This window comes from Anguilla rostrata, chromosome 13 (genome assembly GCF_018555375.3).
Source record: "Anguilla rostrata isolate EN2019 chromosome 13, ASM1855537v3, whole genome shotgun sequence".
NCBI classification, from domain to species: domain Eukaryota; kingdom Metazoa; phylum Chordata; class Actinopteri; order Anguilliformes; family Anguillidae; genus Anguilla; species Anguilla rostrata.
The window spans coordinates 7,913,025-7,935,303 of NC_057945.1; the positions used below are offsets into that span (position 1 = coordinate 7,913,025).

Consider the following 22,279-nt stretch of genomic DNA (forward strand, 5'->3'; position numbering starts at 1 on the left):
GCCGCTCCGCGATTTGGCTGGGGCTCGTCTCCGGGTACTTGCCGTTAACGTCTGTTGGGCGTTTCTGTCACCTAAATGGCCAGAAATCACAGATTTCATTACATCAAAGACTGTTATGTGGTAAACTGAGAAGAAATATCAATACCTGTACTGTGTGTTATAAAAAATACAACATGCTTCCCGCAGTTATGTTATAACATCGGTCCAGGGGAATGATGCCCATGTGATTTAATAGCAGTATGGTAATCATTCTGAAACAAGGCCCTTTGTTACTTTAAAACAAAATAAACACATTTAAATATTTGAATATTCAAATTCTTCTAATCACGTTTCCCATTAAAATTCCTTTTGGATATCAGCTTCAATAAACACTAAAGGTTACAGGCATGCTTCCGCATTTTAGATTCTCTTTTTTTTTTGGCATTATGGGAATTGTTTTTTTTTTTTTTTACTCAATGTGAACACTAAACTGATGATATGAACCGGAGCCGATGTGTACGGTGCGGAAAATGATGGTGATTTACATGCATTACGTTTTCGCACGCCAGGTCTTTCGGCACGCTCTCATACCCACATTGGTCAGCTGACTCTCTAGGACTGCGGTATCTGATCATATCATTTAGCATAATTTTATATAACGGGATATTTCTCCCGCGCGCAAATGGCTCTGTATCTTTTGATGTTGCACTAGAGAAAAGCAACGCTGCAGAAAATGAACCTTGGTTCTTCATGTCCCAGTTAAAACGTAAAGTTAGTCCCATGAAGACCAGAGGTAATTTAGCGGCGCGTTTGCAGAGCCACTTCCTAGTTCCCTGGAATAGAAACAGGAACTTTCCCAACAGGTCGAAAATGAATAAGAGAAAAAAAAAACAGACACCGTGCTGACATATATGTACACCTGCAGGTCAGGTAAAAGAGGCTGACGTCTCAGGACAAAAGGAAAATATCACCACTGTGACTTTTCCACTGTCGCGTGACGCACTGTGCAACGTCTTTAAATGCACGCAGATAACTGAGCGGATGTAACCAGCATCGTGATCACCCCCCTTCCTGCTTTATGCCAGCTGCAGTCCTAAAAATAATAATAATAATAAAAAAAAGCTAAGGGGCGTACTTTGAGGTACACGACCCAAACAATAACAAAAGCCCCAGTAATGACAGCGCGCCATAAACTCAGCTGCGAAACTTCAAAAGGGCTGTAAACTTGAGGAAGGTAAAACGGCGCGTCTCAGGGGAAGGTGTTAAACCGGAAAGATTTAAAAGAAGCTGTAGAGTTTCCCGGCAGGACGCCGCGCGCAACGACTCTGACATGAAAAAGACACTACGCGAGCGGTGGGAAATGTTCACAAAACACCAAACGGGGTTTGTATCTTTATTTATGTATTTTTATATATTTTTAGCTAATACATAAAAAATAGCACTTAAAAAGTTATCTGAGAATGCATCACCATCAGCAGTGCAATCCGCACTTAGTGACGTGGATGTGTTCCTTGGCTCTTCTTGGGGCTGGGTATGTTGCATATGCAGCTCAGTTTCAATAGGGTTGCACTCCGCAGGAAACTTTGGCGGATCAGAAAGCCAGTAAATCCAAAGCAAACAGAAACCAGCGTTAGATAAAGCATGCCGGCATAACCCAGTCCCCATACACACCACACACAGAAACAGGAATTCTAAGAAGTCAGTTCCCCAGTGTAGTATGAAAGTACTGCGTTTAAATCAAAAGAACACGTTTCAACACCTTCGCTCCACTCCAACGCTGCAGAAGGAGGTTACCGGGAGACGAGCTCTGGGAATCGCACACATTAACAGCCTTTTCAGCTCTTTAATATCTTAGGTTAGGCAGGTTTCGCTTAATAAATGTTTTAACATTTTTTTATAAATGCATTAATAGAGTGGGCTGAAGGAGACGTTTTGTAATCGCAGAAATTAAGCAATCAATGTCACGCTGGTCCCCAGTTTTAGTGTCACCCCACACAAAGCTGATAATGCGCAGAGCAGCTCGCCACAGGTCTGAGCTGAAATCCAGACTCAACACAAGGTGTTAAGCAGCAGACTTAACACAGTACTCAGCACACACTGAGCTACAGGGGCAGTGGCGACTGCACTGGCTGAATGGCCTATTCTCTGAAATGTAAAATACTTATTTTCCTTTCAAAGACAGTTGGAAAAGATGACTTACCCAAATGTTTTAGCCATAGCGACCCTCAGATATTGACAAGACAAACGCACTAACCTACTGATGCTGTAGGCATAGGGACACTCGGATATTATCAGGACGAACGTACTAACCTACTGATGCTGTAGCTTATCTATGGATGCTGTAGTCATAGTGACCCTTGGATACTGACAGGACAAATGTACTAACCTACTGATGCTGTAGCCATAGTGACCCTTGGATATTGACACAACGAACGTACTAACCTACTGATGCTGTAGCCATAGCGACCCTTGGATATTGACACAACGAACGTACTAACCTACTGATGCTGTAGCCATAGCGACCCTTGGATAATAACAGAACAAACGTACTAACCTAGTGATGCTGTAGCCATAGCGACCCTAGGATAATAACAAGACAAACGTACTAACCTACAGATGCTGTAGCCATAGCGACCCTTGGATAATAACAGGACAAACGTACTAACCTACTGATGCTGTAGCCATAGCGACCCTTGGATAATAACAGGACAAACGTACTAACCTACTGATGCTGTAGCCATAGCGACCCTTGGATAATAACAGGACAAACGTACTAACCTACTGATGCTGTAGCCATAGCGACCCTTGGATAATAACAGGACAAATGTACTAACCTTCTGATGCTGTAGCCGTAGCAACCCTCAGATATTGACAGGACAAACGTACGTAGAGTATCTGGCCAGTTTGTGAATGGCTGAGTCGGTTCTAATGAAAGTGAGGAGACCAGGTTCACCGCAGGCTTGGAAATGTCTCCATTTTCTTTTGCCACGTAGTTGGTGTCCACGTCAGATGACATAAGGCACCTAGGAAATGCTTTCTAAACTGTGATTCCCTAGATCTCAGAATTGTAATGGGCAATTTTTATTTCAGCCCATCTTGTAGCAGTAGCCTACTGTAGATGTGCATATATACACATAGAGCGCTGTCCTCTTGTGTAAGCCATGGATCCATCATAGGCTACTGTTTCAGTGACTACCTGCACATCCATCCTGAACACCTCCTCTCCTTCACTCTCTTTCACTCTCTAGCAGCAACACGCGTTCTACACATTCTGAGTCAGCTAGCAGCAACACGCATTCTACACATTCTGAGTCAGCTAGCAGCAACACACATTCTACACATTCTGAGTCAGCTAGCAGCAACACACGTTCTACACATTCTGAGTCAGCTAGCAGCAACACACGTTCTACAACTTTGAGTCAGCTCAACCAATTCAAAGGAATCCAACAAAAACGGAATAGAACCCTCGCCATCCTTGTTTGTGTTTTTTGTGAAGTTATCTGGTTCGCCCCCGAGCCGGGCTTCCGCCCCCGATGACAGAGCGGGATAATAAACGTGCTCTTCGGGAGTCGTTGAGAGCTTAACCTTTACCCTCCGTCCCGGAGACGAGATGGCAGATCCCTGCAGACCACGGCGGTGACTGTGCCGCACTTTAAGGAGACATTAATAAAACATGCGTAAATATCAGATAAACCAAGGCTGTCGGCGTTGGAAAAAAAGCAGATAGTTTCTGACACAGCCAAACGCACAGTTTGTCACTGCGTTTTTGGGAAAGATTTTATTGCATTAATGGGGTGGTGTGCTCAACTAAGATAGACGGTATCATGAAATCATATTTCATGAAAACACGACTGAATCGACATTTGGCAGATGTTAATACCGGGCAGCTGTATGTGGCGGCCGTAGTTTTATATCCATTAGTGAAGCTGGGGCACATCGGCCAGGCTGAAGAGCTGTTTGACACCTCGCTTTGAAAAGCGTGCGGTGAAACTCTACATAACTGTGTGGAGAATGGTGTAAAAGTCAGGCAAATTATCAGGCGATGACCGTAGAAAACGGTCCGCTTGGTCTCACTGGAGGTGAAATCTCATACACGTTGTGATGTATCCTAAAGGGAAAAGTGGAAAATGTAAGACGTGTCCGGGCAAAGTCTACCTCTGTTGCGAATGTCATATTTTTTTATTATGAAAAGACACATTTTTTTTCCCACATATTGCTTGGACTGTAAGGGTTGGATATATTACTCTGATCTCACCTTAAGAGCCAGTCTTTGGTTCCATTATCTTAATATGTGTCACAGTCACTTTAATAATGTACTACTGTAATGTCTTAAGGCTTTTTATATCGGTTGAAATTTTGTCTTCCTGCCAGGCAAACGTGGTCATAAGCTTATGAGTGCATATCTAGTGCTGAAAGTGTTATTTCAATTTGTGTTTTTATTTGTACATTTTGTGAATTAAATTAATATATATATATATACACACACACACATATATTATTATATATATATATATATTATACACACACACACCATATATATATATATATATATATATATATATATATATATATATATATATATATATATATATACATTTCTTATTTTATTTAATTTTTTGGTACATAATCATAAGAAAGACTTGGATAGTTGCATTCCAAGATCAATGCACTTGATCTTTGAAAGTAAACCACAGTCCCTGCAGCACCATACATTATTCATTTCAGTATCAAGCTTTTGCCTCGTTTACATCTTTTTCAACTGTCAAGACTGGATGCAAACTAATCTTGGCTCAGAAGAGAAGCAAGGCACTAATTAAAACATTTTCACGCTGGTTTAGACAAGGGAAATTTTGGACTATTTAGCCTCTCCTGTTAATTATTTGAGAGATATCGATGAATCAAAGGCTTTGACTGAGCCAGATGCTCTCCACCCCCATTCCTGTTCTGTGAATTCCACACACCTTCTGCCTCCCTCTCTCCCTCCCTCCCTCTCTTTCTTTCTCCCTCAATCTCTATCAGCATCTCTCTGTACCTCTCTTTCTCCCTCTCTCTTTCGCTTCCTCTCTTTCTCTCCCTCTCTCTCTCTCTCTCTCTCTCTCTCTCTCTCTCTCTCCCTCTCTCTCTCTCTCTCTCTCTCCCTCTCTCTCTCTCTCTCTCTCTCTCTCTCTCTATCGCACATGAATCTGAACAGTTCCCCCATTAGCAGGCCATTTATCACCAATTAAGTTTGAAAAGTTTACGCATGCTGAGTCCTCCCTTCCTGCCGTGGATGTTGAAATCGCTGATGCGAGGTGTTCCGGTCACACACACTCCGGGGCTGGGAGATGTAGTGCGAGGGGGGGGTGGAGGGGCTGCTCATCCCCTGTAAAATACTGCAGCGTCCCTGGCTCCCGCCAGCCCATCCCCAGGCCAGAGAACAGAGTTACAGTTCCCATTAGCCTCAGCCAAGCTCGCGTGGGCGTGTTTTATGTAGTGTAGACACCTCCTGTTATTGTTTTCTGCATGGAAATGCACATCCTTTTTTTTTTTTTTTTTTTTTTTTTTTTTGCTTTGCCCAGTAATTTTCCATCGACGCATTCTGCTTGTGACAGTATATCAGGCTTTTCCTGTGTGAGCTCGCTGTGTTATGCGCGTTGCAGTTCGGAATTGCAGTTCGGAATTCGAACCTGCTGAAACCTGAGTTCATCCCAGGGGCGACATAGCTCAGGAGGTGAGAGGGTTTGTCTGGCAGTCGGAGGGTTGCCGGTTCGATCCCCCTGCCCTGGGCGTGTCGAAGTGTCCCTGAGCAAGACATCTAACCCCTAATTGCTCCCAACGAGCTGATTGGTACCTTGCATGGCAGCCTTTCACTGTGAGCGTGTGTGAATGGGTGAATGAGAGGCATCAATTGTAAAGCGCTTTGGATAAAAGCGCTATATAAATGCAATCCATTTACCATTTAATACATACAGAGGTGGGTAACCCGGCTTCAAAGAGTAAAAAGACTGACCATGTATTTGCTCCATCACCATGCACTAAACCAGCTGATTCTAATTAGCATAACTCTTCAGCATGATAGGAGAACTAATTATTGTAATCAGCTGGTTTAGTTCATGTCGGTGGAGCAAATACATGGTCAGTCTTTTTACTCTTCGAAGCCGGGTTACCCACCTCTGAATACATATTAATTTGGGGGAGTTTTGGCATCAAGTCAAATTTTCATCACATAACCATAGATACTTAAATTTACGTAAATAGTGAAAATCGTATGTTTGTTACGTTGTGTCAGTGGAAGGTATGGGAGCTTCTGGTGTGATTTATTGTGCCCTAGAGAGCAGGTTGCTAGTAGCTTGTTTTTTTTTTCCAGTGGTGATGATCTGTTGCTCAGATTCACTGACCTCTGGGGTTTCACCTTCAGGCCTCACTGCACACACAGGCAATATCTGAAAACTGAAACACTGGTTCGGGTATTTGTTCTGCAATCTGACTGATGGATGGATGGATGGATGGATGGATGGATGGATGGATAAAAGTTGGTCTATATGGCAGTGTTTGGTATGCACTAGTGGGACACGGGGGGATGTGGTTTGGGAGGTGGAGACTACACTGGCAGGAGTCACGTGTGTTACTGAAGGAACAGGCGTATAAATGGCCATCGTCTGCTCTGCACCTATAGCCCCAAGAGAAGAGTGTGGTGTGTTTGTGTGTGCGTGTGTGTGTGTGTATGTGTTTGTGTGTGGTGTGTTTAGGTGTGAGTCTGTGTGTGTGTAGATGTGTAGGTGTGTGTGTGTGTGTATATGTGTTTAGGTGCATGTGTGTGTGTATATGTGTGTGTAGGTGCATCTGTGTGTGTGAGAGAGAGATAGAGCTTGAATGGGTTTCTAAAACATTTTGAAAAAAATTTCACAAATTTGAATGTACAGTGCCCTCCAAAAGTATGGTAATGGTTGAGTGAAATGTTTTTTGAAATGGTAAAACATATGGTAGAGGCCAAAAGTATCAAGCCACCTGTGGGTTTAAAAGAAAAAAAAGAACCTTAAGTAGAGAAGAATTCAGTTAATATATGTGCATTTATTAAATAACAACCCAAAGTATACACTTTTTTATTTTAATTTCTCCCTAAAAGATGAGTTTTACATAAAAAATAATCTTAGACACGACTTTCCTCAAAATAGCCTCCTTTGGCTTCAATTACAATTAACCAAATTATTGGAGGGGTAGTTAAATTGACTGAAATATCTTATCAACCTTAAGTTTTTTTTTTTTTTAAACCAAAGGTGGCCTAATTCCATTAGCCTGTAGAGTAAGTAAAACAGGCACTGAAGCTGAAAGAAATATGACAAAGAAGAAGGCTTAGATGCGGGGCCAAGTAAACATAATGCGGCAAGGTTATTACCCACAAGACATTGCAAAGAAGCTTAAGATTTCTAGGTGCAGTGTTCAGTACACACTCTGGATCTGGATCTTCCTGGTCTTCTCCTGTTAACTTCACTGCCCATCAATACTGCACCTGGAAAGCTTCTTTGAATTTTTAAGTAAAATTCATCTTTTTGTGTTATTGTAGGTAGAAATTGAATGTTGTTTTTTTGTTTGTATTTTTGTTAGTCAATAAATGTTCATATATGTTAACTGAATTCTTCTCTACCTAGTTTTTTATTATTTATTAAAAAAAATAATGTACAGGTGGCCTACTACTTTTGGCCTGTACTGTATATAAATACCATGAAATAAAAAGCTGTCTGTACTTTCTCTCATATTCATCTTTTGACCTAAAATCTAAATGTCTCAAGTATATCGCAAAAATAAGAAATTTCACTCTCTGGATCTAATGCTTTTGGAGGGCACTGTAAGCGCTGTAGGGAAATGAGCCTGACTGTACAGCCTGCCAGTGACTGTCAGCCCTGACACGCCTCACGTTCGTTTGCTTTTTGTCATGACGCGAGGTGCAATGTAAACCTGGAGAACTCAACGTCTGTTACCGTGTTATTTCCCGGAAGGAATCTAAATTTAAATACACCGAGGGGATCGCACTCTGTGCCTCTTACCGGCCCTGCTTCTGCTAAACTTTCCTGCAAATTGTGTGCTCCACAGGAACAAAAATCCTCTTGCTTTACTTCACAGGGATGTGAAGAATGCAGTGTACTGTTTTTGTGATAACCTGCAAAGTGGTGGGGGGTGGGGGGTCATATTTTGAAAAAGGAGATTTATGATGAATATTGAATTGTTCTTTAGAGATTGAATCTGCTCTTCTCCCTTCTGTTCTAATCTGTAGGTCTGCTGCTGCTGATTCTTCCCCCAGGACTGAAATAGCCAGTCATGTTTAATCAGTGTTCACTGCTACTGTTTATATCAGCGCTGCTACTGTTTATATCAGCACTGCTACTGTTTATATCAGCACTGCTACTGTTTATATCAGCACTGATACTGTTTATATCAGCACTGCTACTGTTTATATCAGCACTGCTACTGTTTTTATCAGCACTGATACTGTTTATATCAGCACTGCTACTGTTTATATCAGCACTGATACTGTTTATATCAGCACTGATACTGTTTATATCAGCACTGATACTGTTTATATCAGCACTGCTAATGTTTATATCAGCACTGATACTGTTTATATCAGCACTGATACTGTTTATATCAGCACTGATACTGTTTATATCAGCACAGCTACTGTTTATATCACCACTGATACTGTTTATATCAGCACTGATACTGTTTATATCAGCACTGCTACTGTTTATATCAGCACTGCTACTGTTTATATCAGCACTGATACTGTTTATATCAGCACTGCTACTGTTACTATATCAGCACTGATACTGTTTATATCAGCACTGATACTGTTTATATCAGCACAGCTACTGTTTATATCACCACTGATACTGTTTATATCAGCACTGATACTGTTTATATCAGCACTGGTACTTTTTTTATCAGCACTACAAAAGTGGTGGCTACAGTACAAAAATCTTACCACCCGCAATCAAAATCTTACCAGCATTTGGCTGGTGGCTGGGGTTAATTTCATGCAGTGCAGCCACTGCTTTTTATGACACAGTTGGCAAGTTTTACTCATGTGCAGCACGATGAGTAGATTTGCACATGACCTGATCAACCAGTTGGGAGCGCAATGTGCAAGATGAGATGCTATAATTCAAGGTGACTGAAATCTCTGGGCAATGTTAGTGCTTATTGGAACAGTGCCTTAACAGATACCAGACCATGGGCCCATCCACACACTGAAACAGTGTCTTAACAAATACCAAACCATGAGCCCATTAACATGCTAGAACCAGGCCATAACAGGATGACTGGAAGAGTGGAACATGCAGTAATTTTTGATTTGGTAGTTCTTCATGCTAGCTTACTCTGAGGTTTTCAGGTATGGAACATAAATCATATGTGTTTCTACCAGGCTGCTAGCCATTTCCCTTCCCATACTGCCTTTGGGTTTATGGTTAGTCATCCATCAATCCCTCCATTATCTATACCCACTTATTCCTGGTCAGGGTCGGCGGTGCTGGAGCCTATCCAAGCATACAGTGAGGTAGACGCAGGAACACACCATCGACAGTTCGCCAGTTCATCGCACAGTTTGCCAGTCCATCGCAGGACACGCACACCATTCACTCACACACTCATACCTACAGGCCATTTTGCCCGCCTGCATGTCTTTGGACTGTGGGTGGAAACCTGAGCACCCAGAGAAAACCCACACGAACACGGAGAACATGCACCACCAATCAATAATATATTCCTGAATTTTATTGTTTTATGGGGTTGGATTGTCCACATTCTTTAAAAAAGGTAGAGATAAAAAAAAAACAGTTTTAGAAGACAGACATTGAATTAATCAGTAATACATCCAAACAGTTGGATAAGGTTGAATTATTTTAAAAACTGTTTTAAAAAAAAAAAAATTGGATTAAAAACAAGATACACAGACCCTGAAAAATCTAGCAGATTATTCCAGAAAAATTGGAGCCCCAGAGAAATATCAAACGCAATCTCAGCATTTGTGAAGCCAAAGCAATCACAGTGCTGGATTTTACTGGTAGATCTAATGTGCTATTTCCCACTGACACTCACAGGTAAACACACACCACATGCACCCCATGTTAGCGCTTGTGGTGAGACCCCCAGTACGACTGCTGTTTCTCTTATATGCCACGGGTAACATATAGGCTGTAATATCGTTCCAGTGGTTTCATCGTGATTTCATATTTGGATGACGCTTTGAAGATTTTTTGAAGTGATTGCTTCAGTTGGTTGGAGTGATTCGAAAGCTTTTGTTTCTCCTGCCCCTGTCAGTTTGTTCCTGTTTCCTCCCTGGGGATTGGAGGGAGACTGTCTCACCTGAAGCACTGGCCAATCAGGTGCACCTCCTTGTCACGTACAACGGCTCAGCCAGCCGTCCCTTTGGGGGGAGGCGGACTCTTCAGATGCAAAGCTGTTGTGTCAGGTATGGTTTTTTCTTATTCTCTGTTACGCTCCACTCGTTTTTCAGTTTATTTATTTTTATTTTGAAATGTCATCTGAGGACACGTGTTTCAAAAACTGGAATAAAGCTGATATCAAGCCCCAGTCTTTTGGCCCCTCTCTGGCTACATTTCAGTGTGCTTCTGATCTTTCCTGTTGTACTGTCACATCCCCCCCACACACTCACTCACTCTCTCTCACTACACACACACACACACACACACTTACAAATAGATTATTGTGGCAATAGATTCTAGGCACCATAAAGACAGAGACTCAAGACTTCCACCACCAGCACGGCCTGAAGCGAGGAACTTGCAATGTGCACGTGAGAGTACCAAATCACAGCCAAGCGTGTCTCCTTGCTCCTCTTAACAGCTTTTGTTACCATGGGAACCTTGCTAAGCAACAAGGCGATGCACTTCCTGACCGCTGAACCCTGGGTGGACTGCACGGCGGCCTGATTTCGCTGCGTCGGCGTGGGTTTCTGCTGCGTAAGAAGTTCTGGAACTGCGGTGTGCTGCTGCAGTGTGGCGCTGCATTAGAGATATGGTATGAATTAATGCACTGCACCCATAACCACACGATTGAGTAACAACATAGCGATTACATTTGACGTTAAAATATCGCACTATTTTTGGCTCAAGGCACTGCGAAACATTTGCGACGATTTTACCGAAAATTTAAAGAAGTAAATGCTCGTTTATAACAGAAAAGAGATTCATTTAATTGATCATAACATGGAACATAATTAATAAAATCTTGGTAATTGCATCTGAATGTACTTGGAGTAAAATATGTTTTTTTTTTTTGGCTTAATTTAAATGACGAATTACCATGATCTGTAATATTTTAGCCTGAGAAACCCCTGATAGGAGCTGAATGAATGCGCGCACATTTAATAAGAGTGTGTCACTGCGTAAAAGGGCCCCCTGTATTAATGACAGCCAGTGAGCGCTAGTTAATATGCATCCTACTGCCTGCTAATGCGCCTCCAACATTAAACTGTGCAAAATATCTCAATACATTTCTTTACAGCTCCTGCTGAACTCATTTCAATGTCTAACAAATCAGCTGAATCATTAACTATTTTCTCATGAGGAAAAGCCGTCATCGACAAATGCAGAGACAAACAAAATAACTAAATAACGAAACAGTTTGTGCAGCCCGGTGCAAGAGGCGTACTACATATTGCAACACATATTGATCTCTATGATATTTAGTAAAAAAAACAAAAAAAAATGTATTTTTCTGATATACATTGGCAGAAGTTACATAGAATATTTAGCTGTGGAAACGCTATTCCTATTCCTATTGGAATAAGCCCAACGTTTTACATTTAATTGGATTCGAAACTTGGCAATATTCTAATATGATTGCCCTTGGCAGGTTCTGGATGTGTTATTGGGAAGCCCAAAGCACTCTTTAATTTGGAAAGATGTCTTTAACATTGTCAAATTAAATAGAGTACATGTTACTTGCCAGTTCAGGCAAATGAAGAAAAACATACTTGACATACTTAACTGTCAACAATTAAATCTGAATTGAATATTGCTGTAAAATCCTTGTGGGGCTAAATAGGACAAAAAACTGTTCGACACATGTAAGACATGAAAACACAGCCCCCACTAACCCCCCCCCCCCCCATTCAACCTCAGGGTTGGGGTTAGGGGTTAAAGGTCAAAGGTCTTATTGGTGGGAGATAGAGCAGAGTTTAAGGTCACTTCTGAGCACTTCACAGTAACGTGCAGTATTTACTGAGCATAAAACACACGCCTGTTTTTTCAGAGTGCTAACTATAATTAGGCAATACTTACAACACAGTAGCTACACTGCAGTTGCAGTTCAACCCATAAATTGCACCCTTAATGATTGTAGAAGAAGAATATTGCAGAGGATCATGGTATTAGGTCCTACTGGTTATGTTCCCTCCGTAAGTCAGGCTTACGGCCCACGGCAGACACACCGGGCACGTGTTGGGCACGCACCGTACACAGAGGGGCCGGATGAGTCACTGTGTTGAGTGCAGTGTGCAGTGTGCCGTTTCTTCAGTGGCTGAACTCTGCTTCTTCTCAAAGTCGAGATCGTTCGATGCCCGGCTCACTTCGATGCTGCTGATAACCGCATGCTCACGCGTCACATTAGCGTCAGACTCTATGCACATCTGACTACGTGCACCAAGCCATGAAACCTCACCTTGTGAAACCTGTTCATTTTTTACAATAATTATTCCTGAGAAATTCACTGGGATTATGGAATTGCTAATGCTTCTTAAAAGCTCCGTCTCTGTTTTTATTTTTATTTTTTTGATATGAAACATTGGGAAATGACAGATGTTCACTGTTACCAGCGATTGTGTGATAGGCGAGGCTACTGCAGCTAATTAACAACCTGGCCCCTAAACTCGTTCAGAAACTTTGGTCATCACTTTACACACCAAGATGTGAAGAGGAAGATAATGGTATAAAATTAAATGTGTCTTTTAAAAAGCTAATTTACTTGCTTTTTGTGATCAATTTTTTTTCCCCAAATAAAAGCAGCATAGACACAGAACCTACACAGTTTACATAGTATTCCTTTCGAGACTCCGCCCCCCCCCCCCACACACCCACACACACATACCCCTCCACATCCCACCTCCAGCAGGACCATGAGAAGTGCACTGTTAAGTCTATCAGTTTCAAGTTCAGCATAGAAGTTCTTTGAGCTTAATTGCAGTAATTGCCCACATATTTACGTTCTTTTGGCTCCAATGACATGTGCTGCAGATTGGTCCATGTATACAACAACCACAAAGCTTAGGATCCACTGATGAAACAATAGAGTGTGTGGAAATTTCCAGCATATATAGCGCTACCTTTTTTTTGGCAGCTGTAAGGCCAGCCAACAGGATATGAGTTAGGTAGGGTGAAATGTTTAGATCCATAAAAACATTTAAGAGTGGTATTCTTGGTACACATGGGATACTTACAACTGTTCCAGAATTTTCCTGCCTTCGGACACTCCCATAGCAGCGAATTTACTTGCTGAGTTTAAGAATGAAATAAATGAATTGCATTTGTTGATAACGACAGTGCAAGCACTGGTGCTTTAAAAATACTAGCAGGCTGTTGCTGTTCTTTACTGAGGATACAGAAACAATCATTTTTATGTTTCCCAGGATAAATGCAAAGGAATATCGCACGGAGCAAATGGCTTTTTACTATGCAGACTGTTTAAATGTAGGCTCAAATCAATCCAGTTAAACTGCTCTGGTCAATTTATAGTCTTATTAGCGCCCTAAATTGTAAGTGAATTTCAGCGCAGGCTTCGGTAAGAGAAGCCTCACGTGCAGGGAGGGCCACTACCCCCCCGCCCGCGCCTTGGAAATATCTGACGTTTCGGCTTTTTATTGAGTCAAAATCAATCAGGCTAAATGAACGGGCATCGACGAGCAGTCGGCGCGGTAGGATGAAGGATTGCGAGCCGATGTGCCGCTGTCATCTTTTCTGTCGCTCCCGGTTACCTCGAGCCCTGGCCGCTGAGGGACGACGCCGAACGCAGGCCACGGCGCCCTCTGAAGACGAAAGGGTCGCGGGGTTCAGTGCTTCAGAGCCTCAGGGGGTTCATAATCGCGGATGTGAAGGTGTGTAGTGCCTTTCGTCTCATGGTCACACAACGCTTCCCAGTTTAAAAGCGCTGTGTAGGGTGCTTATCAAAATAATTTGGCAATAATGTAATTAAAGTATTTGAAATTAATTTTACACACTCTCTCTCTCTCTCACACACACACACACTTTCTCTCACACACATACCACATGCTCTCTCATTCTCTTATGCTGGTACAGCACAATCCTCCACCGTTTGCATATGATTTGCATCGATTACCCGTGAGTTTGCTGCGTAAGATACACAGCAGAACGGAGTCGTGTCAGATATTGTTTCATACTGACAGAGCGAGAGCCTCCGCCCCCTCGCCCTCCCTGCAGAGGTCATGTGGCCTGATGGCTCTGCGTCTGTAGGAAGCAATGGCCCATTGCGCTCGACCAGCTGACCCCAGTTCAAATGGGTTCAGTGTGTCAAATGCTGTAAGTCTTTAGATGAGTTCGGAATGTCAAATACTTTAACTCTAGATTCAAATCAAATAAAAATCAAATTTTATTTGTATAGCGTTTTACAACAGTTTTCACAATACGCTTTACAGACAAACCTAGCCTAAACCCCACAGGAGCAAGCCTAAGGCAACAGTGGCAAGGAAAAACTCCCTGTGGCAGATGGGGAGAAACCTTGGAAGGAACCAGGCTCAAGGGGGAAACCCATCCTCCTCTGGTCGGCTCAGGGTGCCGACTGGTGACCAGCATGTCAGCCAGTTTATGCACAAGATATGATATGTGATGTGGCTCAGATGATGGGTGGGGCCGGGTGGCGGTGATGGGGAACAGCAGGTGGCGGCAGATGTGGACAGGGTGGAGGCAATGACGAAGGAGGGGCTGGACCGCAGAGGTGGGGGGAGACCAGACGACTCTCGAAGCAAGTGAGCATATTAAAAACCTCTAGATCTCTGGGAATTCCCAGCTCTGCGTGTTAATAAGCCAGACTTAAAACAATCTGAACAAAGGGTCTCATCATGAATATTGGCAAAAAAAAACAAAACAAAAAAAAAAGATTTTAACGTCTTTTTGTAGCTGTCAGGAATCTTTAAGAAATGTAAATGCGTATTTATATGTCAGGAGGTGTTGTTTAGTATCATATGGAGGCAAACATAAAAGTTTCCCAGGAATCCTGTGCTGAGGCTACAGTTCATCATGCTTTAACAATGCGAGCACACGGCCTGCATCGAGAAGACTATCTCCTTTTTTTTTACCATTCTGATTCCCGGGAGAGCCGGGGGGGGTTTGTGCTTCTGTCATTCGGGGGGGGGAGGGGAGTGACGGTGTTCGAGACTCGCGCGAACGATCGCCTTTCTGCGGCGGCGCTGGCGGCGCCGGCGGCCGTGACGCTCTGGCGTTCAGCAACACCTTCCGGAATGTTCACACACACACACACCGTCGCCAGGGCGACGAGCAGCCGTGCTCGCACAAAACACAAGCCCCCCCGACGTCCTAAAAATAAATCCTTCCTCTGCCCCGCTCTGTAAAACGAAGTGACCGCACAAAAGTCCAAAGTTGGCTTTCTTCGGGTCAAACTGACATTTTTCTTGTGCGGTTAAAGTTTCTCAGGTTGTACAGAGCCTTTGCTATTACTCTTCCCAGTAAGATATGTGTACCCGCGGAGAACTTCGCACTGTGAGAAAGGTGCTGGAGATATTGGTATTGCCACAGTTTGCAAACTGTGTAAAATCAAAGCTATGGTTCTAAAGCTCACAGCTGGAGGGGATTGCCTTAAACACTACGGTTAATAGCAACAAAAAAAAGTTGTTATATCATAAATCATTAATGTTTATGAATAATAATTCCTTTAATCTAATGCACCCTGGGTATGATGGTTTTTTCCCTTTCACTGCCAACAGCTTTTTATTAAGCTATGTGCTTCATATCGTTTGAGCAAAATTGTTTGGTATCTAATTACTGTATGAATCTGAATATTGTTGTTTGAGTCGTAACCTTCCATCATAATTATTTTGTATTGCCGTGCAAACATGTTTGCATGGTGCGGTTTCTTAACAACGTACTTTAAATTTTTATTTTTATTGTTGAATTTTCCACTTGTGGAAACATGGTAATGCTATGCAGGAGGACAGAATTTCACCTGAAATGCCCTGAACATTTAGAGAAGCATAAAGCCCCAGGAGTGTTATTTTTTGGAAAAATAAATTCATGTTTTATGCAGCACTTTTACTCATTTATGACAACTATTATGCAATGCACAACTAAAGCTGCTTTCTCGAAAAGATAATGCCCAAAATTCTACCGTAACAATGTGACAAAACGAGTCTCCAATACTGTGTACTGAAAATGTGGAACGTATGGGAGAAATTAGGTTGTTAATTGTTTGTCTTGTTTGTAATACAGTTGTATAGTATGTCTCCCTAAACACGTTTGAGTTTACTGAAGAATCCCAAGGTTGACAGGAACACACAGAGATACGCATGCTACATTTGCTTATAGAATATACTACATACTTTAACCTACAGATACTGGGCGGCAGTGTAGTGCAGTGGGTAATGAACTGGTCTTGTAACCGAAATGTCACAGGTTCGGGTAGGACGCTGCCGTTGTACTGTTGAGCAAGGTACTTAAGCTGCTTTGCTTCAGTATATATCCAGCTGTGTTAATGGGTGCAATGTAAATGCAAAATGTAAGTCGCTCTGGATAAGAGCTCTGTTAAATGCCTGTGATGTAATTTAGAGGTACTACATGTTCATAGGATTGCTACATACTTTATCTTACTCGTATTATGTGTGTTTATTGGGTCGTTACATACTTTATCATATAGCTGCCTTGCAGAAGAGTTTCCTTATTATGGTGTCCTTACACTCATAGAAATGCACTGATACCACCTTATCTCCCATCTCATTCTACCCACTCTGCACATTTCAATTCCAGTTCCTAAAAGCTCATTTCGCAACCGCGCAACTATTTTTTGCCCAAATTACCAGACTCCGTGCCCTGTGCCCTCTTGTTAGACATATCGTACCCGGCGTCCCATCTCCCTCATCACTGCGGCTCGTGGCCTGATTTGATATCAGGGTTATTGATTATCAGTGCAGAAGTTAAGAAGAAGTCTCCAGCGTAATGAGTAATCACTCAAGATATTTGAGACGGAAAATTATGTCCCCAAACGGCCCCACTGTCACACATTCGAAAGGGAGCTCGTTTATTAAGCAGTGGAGTTTATAAAAGATGAAATGGTGGGAGTTTATCAAATACACAAGTTTTTAAAAGACTTGAGGCCGCAAAGATGGTTGATGATTCGGTCGTAGCTGTTCCTGAGGAGGGGTTTTAGAAACCAATGGTCTCAGTGGGTCTCAGTGGGTCACATGTGAGGCCGGGTCTCAGTGGGTCACATGTGAGGCTGGGTCTCAGTGGGTCTCTGTGGGTCACATGTGAGGCTGGGTCTCAGTGGGTCACATGTGAGGCTGGGTCTCAGTGGGTCTCTGTGGGTCACATGTGAGGCTGGGTCTCAGTGGGTCTGAGTGGGTCACATGTGAGGCCGGGTCTCAGTGGGTCACATGTGAGGCTGAGTCTCAGTGGGTCTCAGTGGGTCACATGTGAGGCTGAATCTCAGTGGGTCACATGTGAGGCTGGGTCTCAGTGAGTCTCAGTGGGTCACATGTGAGGCTGGGTCTCAGTGAGTCTCAGTGGGTCACATGTGAGGCTGGGTCTCAGTGAGTCTCAGTGAGTCTCAGTGGGTCACATGTGAGGCTGGGTCTCAGTGGGTCTCAGTGGGTCACATGTGAGGCTGAGTCTCAGTGGGTCTCAGTGGGTCACATGTGAGGCTGGGTCTCAGTGGGTCACATGTGAGTCTGAGTCTCAGTGGGTCTCAGTGGGTCATATGTGAGGCCGGGTCTCAGTGGGTCACATGTGAGGCTGGGCCTCAGTGGGTCTCAGTGGGTCATATGTAAGGCTGAGTCTCAGTGGGTCTCAGTGGGTCATATGTGAGGCCGGGTCTCAGTGGGTCACATGTGAGGCTGGGCCTCAGTGGGTCTCAGTGGGTCACGTGTGAGGCTGGGTCTCAGTGGGTCACATGTGAGGCTGAGTCTCAGTGAGTCTCAGTGGGTCACATGTGAGGCTGAGTCTCAGTGGGTCTCAGTGGGTCACATGTGAGGAAGGGACAGGAATACAGATTCAGATAAGAAGTGCAGCCTGAAGGTCAGAGTGTAGCTGTGGGTTTAGTGAAGGAGCCGAAACAGCACGAAGGCAGTTTATTTTATTTGAGAGAGATAATACGAAAGATATATGAGCATACAGAAATCAGAGGGGCAGAGATCAGTGAATATAAAATGGCCAAGATGAACTGAATGGCCTGTTCCCCTCAATGTGTATTCTTATGTTCTTATGTTCTAGATGGACTAAATAGCCTGTTATTATGAATTCTTATGTACTAAATGGGCTGAATGGCCTGTTCTCCTCATTAGGTATTCTTATGTTCTTGTAGTATTTGACAATAATTATAAAAAAAGTTTAGTAAGAGCAATGTAAATATTGTATATAGCATTTGGTCGGGTATAGAATTTTCGCCCAAACCACTGTTGAACTCAGAGAGAACTGGCAGGTTTACAGACAGCCAGAGTACCTGCAGGTTTTATCAGTACAGACTGCTCGAGTACAGACAGCTTTTGTCAGTACAGACACCCGGAGTACAGACAGGTTTTATCAGTACAGACTGCTCGAGTACAGACAGCTTTTATCAGTACATACAGCCAGAGTTAGGGCAAGCTTTATCAGTACAGACTGCTCGAGTACAGACAGGTTATATCAGTACAGACACCCAGAGTACAGACAGGTTTTATCAGTACAGACTGCTCGAGTACAGACAGCTTTTATCAGTACATACAGCCAGAGTAAGGACAAGCTTTATCAGTACAGACAGCCAGAGTACAGACAGGTTATATCAGTACAGACACCCAGAATACAGACAGGTTTTATCAGCACAGACTACCCGAGTACAGACAGGTTTTTATCAGTACTGACAGCCTGAGTACAGACAGATTTTTATCAGTACAGACTGCTGGAGTAAGAGCAGGTTTAATCAGTACAGACAGCCAGAGTAAGGGCAGGCTTTATCAGTACAGACAGCCAGAGTGCAGAATGGTTTTATCAGTACAGACAGCCAGAGTAAGGGCAGGTATTATCAGTACAGACAGCCCGAGTACAGACTGGTTTTATCACTACAGACACCCTGAGTAAGGGGTGGTTTTAGCAGTACAGACACCCTGAATAAGGGGTGGTTTTAGCAGTACAGACACCCTGAATAAGGGGTGGTTTTAGCGGTACAGACACCCTGAGTAAGGGGTGGTTTTAGCAGTACAGACAACCAGAATAAGGGGTGGTTTTAGCAGTACAGACACCCTGAGTAAGGGGTGGTTTTAGCAGTACAGACACCCTGAGTAAGGGGTGGTTTTAGCAGTACAGACAGCCAGACACCGAACACACAGATGGGTGTGCTTTGGCAGGCCAAGCTGTCGGAGGATGGGTGGCCTCTGATTTCTCCACAGATAGAATCTACCCGTGTTCCTTCAGAGCCTGAAAGGATACCTCCCGCTGGAGTCAGACGCAGGATGTCAGGATGTTAGCAGTCTATTCCCAAAATCCATTTCTTGCGTATTGGCAGCCAGAGATAAAGCTGCTGATTAATGGGACCTTGCGCCTGATAGGACGGCCTACGCTCACTGCGTGTCACTGCAGGCCAAGGGACTCATTAGTCTAATTAATCCAGCTTCAGATCCCTGGCGTACTGAGGCTCAGCTGTTTCTCAACTCGAAAGCCCTATCAGAGGACTGTCTGCGCTCCGTGTGCCACCCCCTCTTTTTCCCATAGTGCACTCTGCTGAAGCAGTCCCTCTGGCAGGGGCATGGTGTGCACTGTCTCTCACACAGCTGAGCATTGCATTGATCTCATGGACTGTTCTAGTGCACCAGCATGCTCTATTAATGGGCAGCGCCCTGGAACAGTAGCAAGAGAACTGAACTAGTGGCCAGAATGTGTGCGAAGGTAGAACATCACAAACAAGAGAAGTGATAAATGCTGCTGGTTGTAAAATAGTAATAACTGTTTTCATTTATATAAAAATGGGTAGTATAATGGGTACGGAGTTGGTCTTGTAAATTAAAGGTTGCAGGTTTTATTCCCCGGTAGGACACTGCCGTCGTACCCTTGAGCAAGGTACTTAACCTGCGTTGCTTCAGTATATATCCAGCTGTATAATTCGATACAGTGAAAAATGCTATGGTTTAAAGTTGTGTACGTCACTCAGGATAAGAACGCCTGATAAATGCCTGTAATGTAATGTAATGTATGTATGTTTATGTGGATGGATGGATGCATGCACTACTGTGGATTTTTTACACAGTAATGTAATGTTTTCACCGTGAAGTGTTTTACATTGACTGGTTTTTATAAAAAACCTGAATCTCTTAAACATTTCACTATTTAAATAAGGATTAAGAATAATCAGAACATAAATTGCAAATGCATAAAATTCAAGGCTATCGAGCCGTTAAAAAATATGTAGCAAAATGACATTTTAAAATGCAGGTGTCAAAAACCAGCCTGGGCAGGGTCCTCTGGGCCGAACGAAAACAGCACCCCTGCTTTAGTTTTTCCCGGAGCTGAAGGTCGTGTAAAGTTACCGTAGGGTTTGCGGTGGCAGGCGCTGCCGTTGCCTGGACACCTGAGGCCACGGAAGGCCGAGACCTGCACCTGCTCCCCCAGCGTAATCGGGGGGGGGGGGGAGGGGAAGTGGCATTATGGGACAAGCGCACAAGGACAGAGCCCCAGAGACTGGAGTCACGCTCTGACAGGACACACCAGGACCTCCGCCGGGCCCCGCCGGGCCCCTCCCCGCTCCCCCCCCCGCCCCGTCACCGACGTGGTCGCGCCCTCTCAGCTGTCCCCTGGTCCCGGGCCCAAAATAGGCGTCAAGGTCTGGCGCGTTATTTTTGGCATGAAACCCGACCCACTGAGCTAGCTCTTTTGTTCTCCCGAGCTGCTCTGTGAGAACGCAGCGGTGTTCCGCAGTGCTGCTAACGCCGTGGCCGTCCCGCGCCGCGCTTCTCCTATCGCAGCCTCGGGCACGCCCGGTCCCTTAAAGTAAACCTGCTGCCTGGAATATCTACAGATGCAGTTCAAACACCCCCGCCATTAGCTGACATCATTATTGCTATTTTTCTTCTCATTATTATTATTATCATTATTATTTATATGGTACTTTTCATCATATAGTGCGCTCAAAGCATTTCCAGAAATGCACTTCTGTTATTGGAATGTTGAAATACATGATTGAAATTATAATAAATAATAATAGTGCCTTATAATTATATAGTGCATTTCTTGGAACTGAAAGTGTTTTTTTTTACAGTGATGAGGGGTGAACTGACCCCAGCCACCACCAATGTGTTGCAGCTACCTGGGTGATGCACGGCAGCCATTTTGCACCAGAACTTTCTCCACTCTTCTACTGAGGTAGAGAGGGAGAGGTGACAATTCAACTGTAAAAGATTGTGATAATACTGTAGTTTTAACGAAATTTATGAGTGATTGACTTAACTAAATGACAGTGGCAGTGAAAATAATGTCTACAGAGTCAGATTGTGTTTTTCAATTATAAAATCAAAGCACCTTCTTTAAGAGGTCAAACTCTACCCTGGGTCTCAGAGCAAGCCCAACAACCGTTATTGAAATAAATTCTGCAATAATACAAAAAAACAGCACACGCCCGTGTTTAAATCGTAAGTGTGTGTGTTAATCACTCGATGACGGAAAGCAAACTCCATTATGGTGGTCAAGCTCAGAATCCCATTATAGCTGTTACTGTGTCAGAATAAGCCACTTATAGGCCATTTCTATGCAATGGCCTGAGTCCTCCCCCTCCCCCACCCCCCCCCCCTGGCTCGGGGGACTCCCAGAGCACTGCTAAGCACCAGGGCTTATATACAGTGTGGCCCTGTTGATTAATGAGACCTAGGGCTCGGATCGCTCCCCAAATTAATCACTACGTGACATGGAATACACAATGCATTTTGAATGTACTCTACTGTTTAACTCCAGGGGGGTCTGAAGTAGAACAGTAATCTTGAGTCGAAACCGCTGGGTTTCCCAGATAATAGTGAAAAATGAGCGGTTGGCAAACACGTGCAGTACTGCCACAACCCCCCCCACCCCCAAATTAATCGACTCCACTGGATGGTGTTTAGCAC

At 43.6% G+C, this 22,279-nt stretch overlaps 1 long non-coding RNA gene across 2 annotated transcripts; it reads left to right on the forward strand.

The window, feature by feature from the left end:
• The first annotated feature begins 980 nt into the window (after nucleotides 1-980).
• On the forward strand, nucleotides 981-21,767 carry LOC135238512 (uncharacterized). 2 transcript variants are annotated; one of them, XR_010325136.1, is made up of 4 exons: nucleotides 981-1,362; nucleotides 10,276-10,426; nucleotides 10,822-10,995; nucleotides 21,442-21,767. It is a non-coding gene; the product is annotated as an uncharacterized LOC135238512 (long non-coding RNA). The 2 variants fall into 2 exon arrangements; XR_010325137.1 differs by lacking the exon at nucleotides 21,442-21,767 and having other exon boundaries at nucleotides 985-1,362; nucleotides 10,822-12,205.
• Nucleotides 21,768-22,279: the final 512 nt, after the last annotated feature.